We start from the raw sequence: 9,359 nt of genomic DNA on the forward strand, positions 1-9,359 counted from the left end.
GTGCTCGTTGCCGAGGTGGCCCGGGGCCGCAGGCGCGGTGTTGCGCGTGCGTCCGGTGTAGACCGAGGCTTCCCGCATGAATCGGGAAGTCACGGCATGAGGTTCCGAGGGATAACCTTGCCTTCGGGAGGCAGTGCTCTCGGCCCGCCGGGCCGCAGCGCCTTCCAGGAGATTCTTGAGTTCTCCCTGGATTCGCCGACCCTCGGTGGTTGACGGCTCCGGCATCGCGCGGATGAGCATTGCTGCGGTTGCCAGGTTCTGACCAACCCCGCTGGATGCGGGCGGCGGCCTGATCCTGACACCGTTGGCGACGCGGTGCTGGAGACCTTGGGGCAGGTGACGTATTTCTCCGGCCAGGGGTTGGCCCACCCATGCTTGTCCGACGTCCCGACGGATCGGCTCAAGCGCTCCTGTTCCCTCGTTGAGCCTGGCCTGCGCCTCGCGGACTTGCTCGAGTTGTGGGTCGTAACCCCCCGCCGGAGCGGGGACCACAGCTAGCTCCCGTGGGATGTCGGTGCGAGGCACCGGCCTAGGGAGATCACCGTCCTCCGGCATGCCAAGATGGTTGCCTTCGGAGGGATCCCCTAGCTCGATGTGGAAACATTCGCGGCTTGGGCCGCAGCTCTCGTCGCCAAGGCTGCGGCTTCCATCGGAACAGTCGGATAGGCAGTAGTCACATGCGGTCATGAAGTCCCGCACGGCACTGGGGTTGCCAAGTCCGGAGAAATCCCAACCGATGCTGGGATCGTCATCTTCCTCGGGCCCAGAGGGCCCGTAGGTCGAGACGTCCGTCAGTCGGTCCCAAGGCGACCGCATACGGAACCTCAGTGGGGTTGCACTCGCCTCAATGAGAGCGCCCGCCAAAACGAGGTCGTTTGGCGGGTTGAGGCCGAGTCGAAATGACGCAAGATGGGAGTTAGTCGGTACCTTTTTGTCGACGAGGAGCGACGTTGTCACATCGGGGACTGGTTGCACCGTCATCTCTGGTTCGAGGGCGACGTCCTGCAGGCTTTCCGCGAGCGCGCCGGCGTCGTCTTCTTGCTCGGGGTCAGCGTGCCGCGGCGGGACGGCGCTTGCCTCCGTCTTGAACGCGAGGTCGACGTCCGGCGTGCCTTCCGTCGGGGCGTCGGGGGCGTAGATTCGCTCGACGGCCGACGAAGCGCGGCCTCCCACCTGGCCTTGACGGCCCCGCCTCCTCCTCCGTTGGCGGGGGAGAGAACGGAGCGAGCCCGAATGTTGCCCTTCCACCACGCGGGGAAGACGTCGTCGATTCCGCCGCCGGCGGGCGGGTTGTCAGCCGCCATTGTCGCAGTCGCGCGGCGGTGGAAGAAGTATCATGTCGTAGCTGCCGTCGAAGGACATGAACTCAAGAGTCCCGAAACGAAGTACCGTCCCGGGCCGGAGAGGTTGCTGGAGACTGCCCATCTGGAGCTTGACGGGGAGCTGTTCGTCAGCACGCAGCAGGCCCCTACCTGGCGCGCCAACTGTCGGCGTTTCGAGACAGGGGGGTCCCTAAGCCGACGAGTGAGTGTGCTGCATGCCCCAGCCCAGATGGGTCGAGCGCGTGGGCTAGCGCGAAGGGGGGAGAGGCGAGGTGGCCGGAGTCGAGCGTGAGAGAGGTGGAAGTCCCGCGGCCTTCGTGTTCGTCCCGCGCCCAGGTCGGGTGCGCTTGCAGTAGGGGGGTTACAAGCGTCCACGCGGGTGAGGGAAGCGAGCGGCCCCAAGAGAGCGCCTGTCCCGTCCTCGGTCCCGCGCGGCCAACCTTCTCTAAGAAGGCCCTAGTCCTCCCTTTTATAGTCGTAAGGAGAGGATCCAGGTGTACAATGGGGGGTGTAGCAGAGTGCTACGTGTCTAGCGGAGGGAGAGCTAGCGCCCTAGGTACATGCCAATGTGGCAGCCGGAGAGATCTGGGCACCCTGCTGGCGTGATGTCGTGGCTGTCGGAGGTGCGGCGGAGCCTGGTGGAGGGACAGCTGTTGGAGCGGTCGAGTCCCTGCTGACGTCGTCCTGCTTCCGTAAGAGAGCTGGGGGCCGCCGTCGTCATAGAGCTTGTGGAGCGCCATCATTGCCCCTCCGGCGGAGCTGGCCGGATGGGACGCCGGTCTTGTTCTCCGTGACCCGAGTCGATTCGGGGTAGGATGATGATGGCGCTTCCTGTTGACATGGCGGTCTGTGCCCTAGGCAGGGCGACGTGGGGGTTCCTCCGAAGCCGAGGTTGAGTCTGCCTTCCATTGCCGTGGCCGAGCCCGAGCCATGGGGTCGGGCGAGGCGGAAGTCGTTCGGCCGAGGCCAGGGCGGAGTCCGAGCCCTGGGGTCGGGCGAGGCGGAGTTTCGTCGTCTTCCGGGTCTTAGCCCGAGTCCGAGCCCTGGGGTCGGGCGAAGCGGAGTTTCGTCGTCTTCCGGGTCTTAGCCCGAGTCCGAGCCCTGGGGTCGGGCGAAGCGGAGTTTCGTCATCTTCCGGGTCTTAGCCCGAGTCCGAGCCCTGGGGTCGGGCGGAGCGGAGTTCGCCGTCTTCCGGGTCTTAGCCCGAGTCCGAGCCCTGGGGTCGGGCGGAGCGGAGTTCGCCGTCTTCCGGGTCTTAGCCCGAGTCCGAGCCCTGGGGTCGGGCGGAGCGGAGTTCGCCGTCTTCCGGGTCTTAGCCCGAGTCCGAGCCCTGGGGTCGGGCGGAGCGGAGTTCGCCGTCTTCCGGGTCTTAGCCCGAGTCCGAGCCCTGGGGTCGGGCGGAGCGGAGTTCGCCGTCTTCCGGGTCTTAGCCCGAGTCCGAGCCCTGGGGTCGGGCGGAGCGGAGTTCGCCGTCTTCCGGGTCTTAGCCCGAGTCCGAGCCCTGGGGTCGGGCGGAGCGGAGTTCACCGTGGTGCCTTTGGCAAGGCCTGACTGCCTGTCAGACTCACTCTGTCGAGTGGCACTGCAGTCGGAGTGGCACAGGCGGCGCTGTCCTTCTGTCAGACTGGCCAGTGGAGCGGTGGAGTGACGGCGGTCACTTCGGCTCTGCCGGGGGCGCGTGTCAGGATGAAGGTGTCAGGCCACCTTTGCGTTAAATGCCCCTGCAATTTGGTCAGTCGGTGTGGCGATTTGGTCAGGGTTGCTTCTGAGCGAAGCCAAGGCCTCGGGCGAGCCGGTGATGTGTCCGCCATAAAAAGGGGGCCTCGGGCGAGACGGAAGTCTCTCGAGGTCGGCTGCCCTTGGCCGAGGCTAGGCTCGGGTGAAGCGTGATCGAGTCACTCGTGTGGACTGATCCCTGACTTAATCGTACCCATCAGGCCTTTGCAGCTTTATGCTGATGGGGGTTACCAGCTGAGAATTAGGCGTCTTGAGGGTACCCCTAATTATGGTCCCCGACATCCTCCTACTTGTTTACCTGCTTGACAAGCTGCACAAGGTCTATCTTTTTCGAATTGCACGTTAGTCAAACCTATCACGTGTTCTCCCTTTAGAAGCTTGTGAAGGTTCTTCATCCCCACATGTGCTAAGCGGCGATGCCACAGCCAGCCCATGCTAGTCTTAGCTATTAAGCATGCATCTAGACCGGCCTCTTCTTTTGCAAAATCAACTAAGTAAAGTTTGCCGTCTAATACACCCTTAAAAGCTAGTGAACCATCACTTCTTCTAAAGACAGACACATCTACATTTGTAAATAGACAGTTATATCCCATATTGCATAATTGACTCACCGATAGTAAATTATATCCTAGAGACTCTACTAAAAACACATTAGAGATAGAGTGTTCATTAGAAATTGCAATTTTACCTAACCCTTTTACCTTGCCTTGATTCCCATCACCGAATATAATTGAATCTTGGGAATCCTTATTCTTGACGTAGGAGGTGAACATCTTCTTCTCCCCCGTCATATGGTTTGTGCATCCGCTGTCAATGATCCAGCTTGAACCCCCGGATGCATAAACCTGCAAGGCAAATTTAGGCTTGGGACTTAGGTACCCAACTCTTGTTGGGTCCTACAAGGTTAGTCACAATCGTCTTAGGGACCCAAATGCAAGTTTTATCTCCCTTGCATTTTGCCCCTAATTTCCTAGCAATCACCTTTCTATCCTTTCTACAAATTTCATAGGAAGCATTCAAAGCATGATATATTGTAGAAGGTTCATTAATTTTCCTAGGAACATTAACAACATTTCTCCTAAGCATATTATGAACGACATTTCTCCTACCATCATTTCTATCATGCACATAGAAAGAACTAGAAACAACCATGTCATGTGAATCAAAATCATCATAAGCATTGTACCTCCTATAAGCATTTCTAGTTTGTCTCTTGTCATGGTACATAAAAGCATGGTTCTTTTTAGCACTACTTGCCATAGGGGCCTTCCCTTTCTCCTTGGCGGAGATGGGAGCCTTATGGCTTGTTAAGTTCTTGGCTTCCCTCTTGAAGCCAAGTCCATCCTTAATTGAGGGGTGTCTACCAATCGTGTAGGCATCCCTTGCAAATTTTAGCTTATCGAAATCATTCTTGCTAGTCTTAAGTTGAGCATTAAGACTAGCCAGTTCATCATTAAGCTTGGAAATTGAAACTAGGTGTTCACTACAAGCATCAATGTCAAAATCTTTACACCTAGTACAAATTATAACATGTTCTACACAAGAATTAGATTTATTTGCTACTTCTAATTTAGCATTTAAATCATTGTTAACACCTTGTAAAGTAGAAATGGTTTCATGACAAGTAGATAATTCAACAGAGAGCATTTCATTCCTTTTAATTTCTAGAGCAAGAGAATTTTGTGCACTAACAAATTTATCATGCTCCTCATATAAAAGATCTTCTTGTTTTTCTAGTAATCTATTCTTGTCATTCAAAGCATCAATGAGTTCATTTATCTTATCTATCTTAGATCTATCTAAGCCCTTGAATAAGCATGAATAGTCTATGTCATCATCATCACTAGACTCATTATCACTAGAAGAAGCATAAGTGGGGTCTCGAGTACTCACTTTCTTCTCCCTTGCCATAAGGCATGTGTGACGCTCGTTGGGGAAGAGGGATGACTTGTTGAAGGCGGTGGCGGCGAGTCCTTCATTGTCAGAGTCGGAAGAGGAGCAGTCCGAGTCCCACTCCTTGCCTAGATGCGCCTCGCCCTTTGCCTTCTTATAGTTCTTCTTCTTCTCCCTCTTGTTCCCTTGATCCTGATCACTATCATTGTCGGGACAGTTAGCAATAAAATGACCAAGCTTACCACATTTGAAGCATGAGCGCTTCCCCATTGTCCTGGTCTTGTTTGGCTGCCCCTTGCGGCCTTTTAGTGCCATCTTGAATCTCTTGATGATGAGGGCCATCTCTTCATCATTAAGTCCGGCCGCCTCAATTTGTGCCACCTTGCTAGGTAGCATCTCCTTGCTTCTTGTTGCCTTGAGAGCAAGAGGTTGAGGCTCATTGATTGGACCGTTTAGAGCGTCGTCGACGTATCTCGCCTCCTTGATCATCATCCGCCCGCTTACGAATTTTCCGAGTACCTCCTCGGGCGTCATCGTCGTGTACCTGGGATTCTCACGAACATTGTTTACGAGATGAGGATCAAGAACGGTAAAGGACCTTAGCATTAGGCGGACGACGTCGTGGTCTGTCCATCGCGTGCTTCCATAGCTCCTTATCTTGTTGACAAGGGTCTTGAGCCGGTTGTATGTTTGGGTTGGCTCCTCCCCCCTTATCATAGCAAATCTCCCAAGTTCTCCCTCCACCAACTCCATCTTGGTGAGCATGGTGACGTCGTTGCCCTCGTGAGAGATCTTGAGGGTGTCCCATATCTGCTTGGCATTGTCCAAGCCGCTCACCTTATTGTACTCTTCCCTGCACAAAGATGCTAAGAGGACAGTAGTAGCTTGTGCATTTCTATGGATTTGTTCATTTATAAGCATAGGGCTATCCGAGCTATCAAATTTCATTCCATTCTCTACAATCTCCCATATGCTTGGATGAAGAGAGAATAAGTGACTACGCATTTCGTGACTCCAAAATCCGTAGTCCTCCCCATCGAAGTGTGGAGGTTTGCCAAGAGGAATGGAAAGCAAATGCGAATTCGAACTATGTGGAATACGAGAATAATCAATTGAAAAGTTTGAATTGACTGTCTTCCTGTAGTCGTTGTTGTCGTCCTTTTGGGAAGAAGTAGACTCATCGCTATAGTCGTAGTAGACGATCTCCTTGATGCGCCTTGTCTTCTTCTTCTTCCCATCTTTGCGCTTGTGGCCCGAGCCTGAGTCAGTAGGCTTGTCATCCTTCGGCTCGTTGAAGAAGGACTCCTTCTCCTTGTCGTTGATCATGATTCCCTTCCCCTTAGGATCCATCTCTTCGGGCGATTAGTCCCTTCTTGAAGAGAACGGCTCCGATACCAATTGAGAGCACCTAGAGGGGGGGTGAATAGGTGATCCTGTGAAACTTAAACTTATAGCCACAAAAACTTGTTAGGTGTTAGCACAATAGTTGCCAAGTGGCTAGAGATGAGTCCAAACACGATAACCACAAGAAATCAAACACAGAGATGACACGGTGGTTATCCCATGGTTCGGCCAAGTACAAAACTTGCCTACTCCACGTTGTGGCGTCCCAACGGACGAGAGTTGCACTCAACTCCTCTCAAGTGATCCAATGATCAACTTGAATACCACGGTGTTCTTCTTTACTTTTGATCTTTTCCCGTTTGCGAGGAATTTCCACAACTTGGAGTCTCTCGCCCTTACAATTGAATTTCACAAAGAAGTACGGAGTAAGGGAGGGAAGCAACACACACAAATCCACAGCAAAATGCGCACACACACGGCCAAGAGTCGAGCTCAAAAGACTATCTCAAAGTTCTCACTAGAACGGAGCTCGAATCACTGAGAATGACAAACGAATGCGCAAAGACTGAGTGTGGATGATCAAGAATGCTCTAAGGTTGCTTGGTGTTGTCCTCCATGCGCCTAGGGGTCCCTTTTATAGCCCCAAGGCAGCTAGGAGCCGTTGAGAGCAAATCTGGAAGGCCATTCTTGCCTTCAGTCGTCGGGTGCACCGGACAGTCCGGTGCACACCGGACACTGTCCGGTGCCCGATTTCCTTCCTTAAACAGCGCAGCCGACCGTTGCAGATCTGGGAGCCGTTGGCTCACCGGACATGTCCGGTGCACACCGGACAGTCCGGTGCCCCCTTCCGACCGTTGGCTCGGCCACGTGTCTCGCGCAGATCGCGCGGCCGACCGTTGGCCCGGCCGACCGTTGGCTCACCGGACAGTCCGGTGCACACCGGACAGTCCGGTGAATTATAGCCGTACGCCGTCGGCGAATTCCCGAGAGCGGCCACTTCACGCCGAGTCAGCCTGGCGCACCGGACACTGTCCGGTGCACCACCGGACAGTCCGGTGTGCCAGACTGAACAGAGTCTTGGCTGTACACAGCCAAGCCTTTTTCACCTCTTTTCTTTTCTTCTTCTTTCTGTTTCTAACACTTAGACAAGTATATTAGTACACAAAACCAATGTACTAAGGCTTAGAAACATACCTTTACTCATGATTTGCACTTTGTTCATCCATGGGCATAAATTCACATTTAAGCACTTGTGTTGACACTCAATCACCAAAATACTTAGAAATGGCCCAAGGGCACATTTCCCTTTCAGTAAGTAGTTTATGTTTGTCATGATATGTGTCTTCAAGTAGTTATATGATTTGTGACACTCTACTTTGAAGGAGTTGCTTGCTTTAGGAGAGCGAATTGGTACTGTAAACACATGCCTTTCAGTCGATGTATTGTCCACATGCCTAAACATGAGCCTCTACATGCCACATCTTTAGGTTCTCATGAAGATTGTGAAACAAAATGTAGCGTATGCCAGGCAAGTTTATTTGTATCAGATTCTTCTATATCAGGATATTAGTTGAAACCTCTAAAATTTTTTCTGTTTCATGAAATTTTTCTCAGGCGTATTTATCCGGCGAGGAGTAGGGCAAGATGACATGTATACAGTAATACCACCTTTCCTGCATGGAGCACTGGCTTCAGCAAAACTGGTGTTCTATCTGCAAATTTGTTGCCCGTAGAACTAACTAGCAACGTGTTTCATGTTTCTTCGAAAATGAATTGTATAGATTCTTCATGTCATGTATTCCCTCCCCACCTCTCTCGCTTTTCTCTTTTGGAATTCTTTTCCTTCCCTTTTTTACTCAAAACACTCATGTTTTGTTATCAATTAATCAAAAAAGGATATGTTGTGTTGTGTTAGGGCTTGCTACGAGCCTGGACTCATGTTGGCCGATGGCTTAATAAAAACAACCGCAATTTATTACTGGAAAGGTTCATTGTCTGCTCAACTATCGAAAGTAAAAAAAATTGATATTGTACACTCCAAACAAATCACAACTAACTATTTTTTTCAAATACATCTCTTTTCTACTCCCTCAAAAGCATGACTTCGGTGTTTGCATATCTATTTTACTTTCCGCTTCTCACCTACCAGTGGACTATTACCTTATAGATAGGTCATGTCAAACCATCAAGCCCAACATGAGCATGTTCTCTCCCCTTATTCTCGCATACCAGTGGATCATTATCTCATAGATAGATCATGAGAAATCATCAATAGTCATTACCCCATAGATAGGTTGTGAGAAATCACCAAAACTATCACGACAGCAAGTCGTACGCAATATAGAGCTCACACATAGTACCATTCCGCTAGCTGAAATGGACGAACGATCGAGCGATGTATAATAAAAAGGGGTACGGTTCCTTTTTAACTTATATATTTCTAGGTCTTTTGACTAAAATAAATTGTAATATTTATTCTTATCAGTTTAATACTTGGTATATAGACAATATATTCACTTTGATATTAAAATTATTTATTATGAATACTTTTAGTGAGGAGGATCTACCACATTAGCTTATTCGACCCTCTCGTGTCGCTCAACCACTATACTGGTAAGATCTATTCCAACATATAATTGTGTACCGTCACAACGTACGGGCATTTACCTAGTATATATATATGTATGTAATAAGCAGAACACTATCGTCAGGATTTATCAGATATCACAATACCGCTACCTGCTTCCCCACTATCCTTCTTCTTCTGCTCCACGAAATCTCTCTCCCCCCTGCCTCTGCTAACATTCTGGTATCAGATTCGTCGATCCTTGGAGTCGTAATCCTAGCGCAGTCTGTTGTTCCCCATTACAACACTCGATCGCAGCAACGTCGCCAAACCATGGATGCCAACACGAAGTTGATCCTTGATGAGATGACGAAGAAGTTTGCTGCGCTCGAAAGTCAGTTCACGGAGGTCGATCGTCGCAAGGAAGGACGCTTGGGCGCTCTGGAGTCGGCTACAACCGATTTCGGCCAGTGGCGGCCCAAGGTCGACGCCGCCAT

The 9,359-nt window shown here is 51.5% G+C and overlaps 1 non-coding gene across 1 annotated transcript; it reads left to right on the forward strand.

The window, feature by feature from the left end:
* Window positions 1-8,732: 8,732 nt before the first annotated feature.
* Window positions 8,733-8,921, forward strand: LOC111591266 (U2 spliceosomal RNA). The gene has a single exon (XR_004857485.1). It is a non-coding gene; the product is annotated as a U2 spliceosomal RNA (small nuclear RNA).
* Window positions 8,922-9,359: the final 438 nt, after the last annotated feature.

Source organism: Zea mays, chromosome 3, assembly GCF_902167145.1.
Source record: "Zea mays cultivar B73 chromosome 3, Zm-B73-REFERENCE-NAM-5.0, whole genome shotgun sequence".
In the NCBI taxonomy this organism is placed as follows: domain Eukaryota; kingdom Viridiplantae; phylum Streptophyta; class Magnoliopsida; order Poales; family Poaceae; genus Zea; species Zea mays.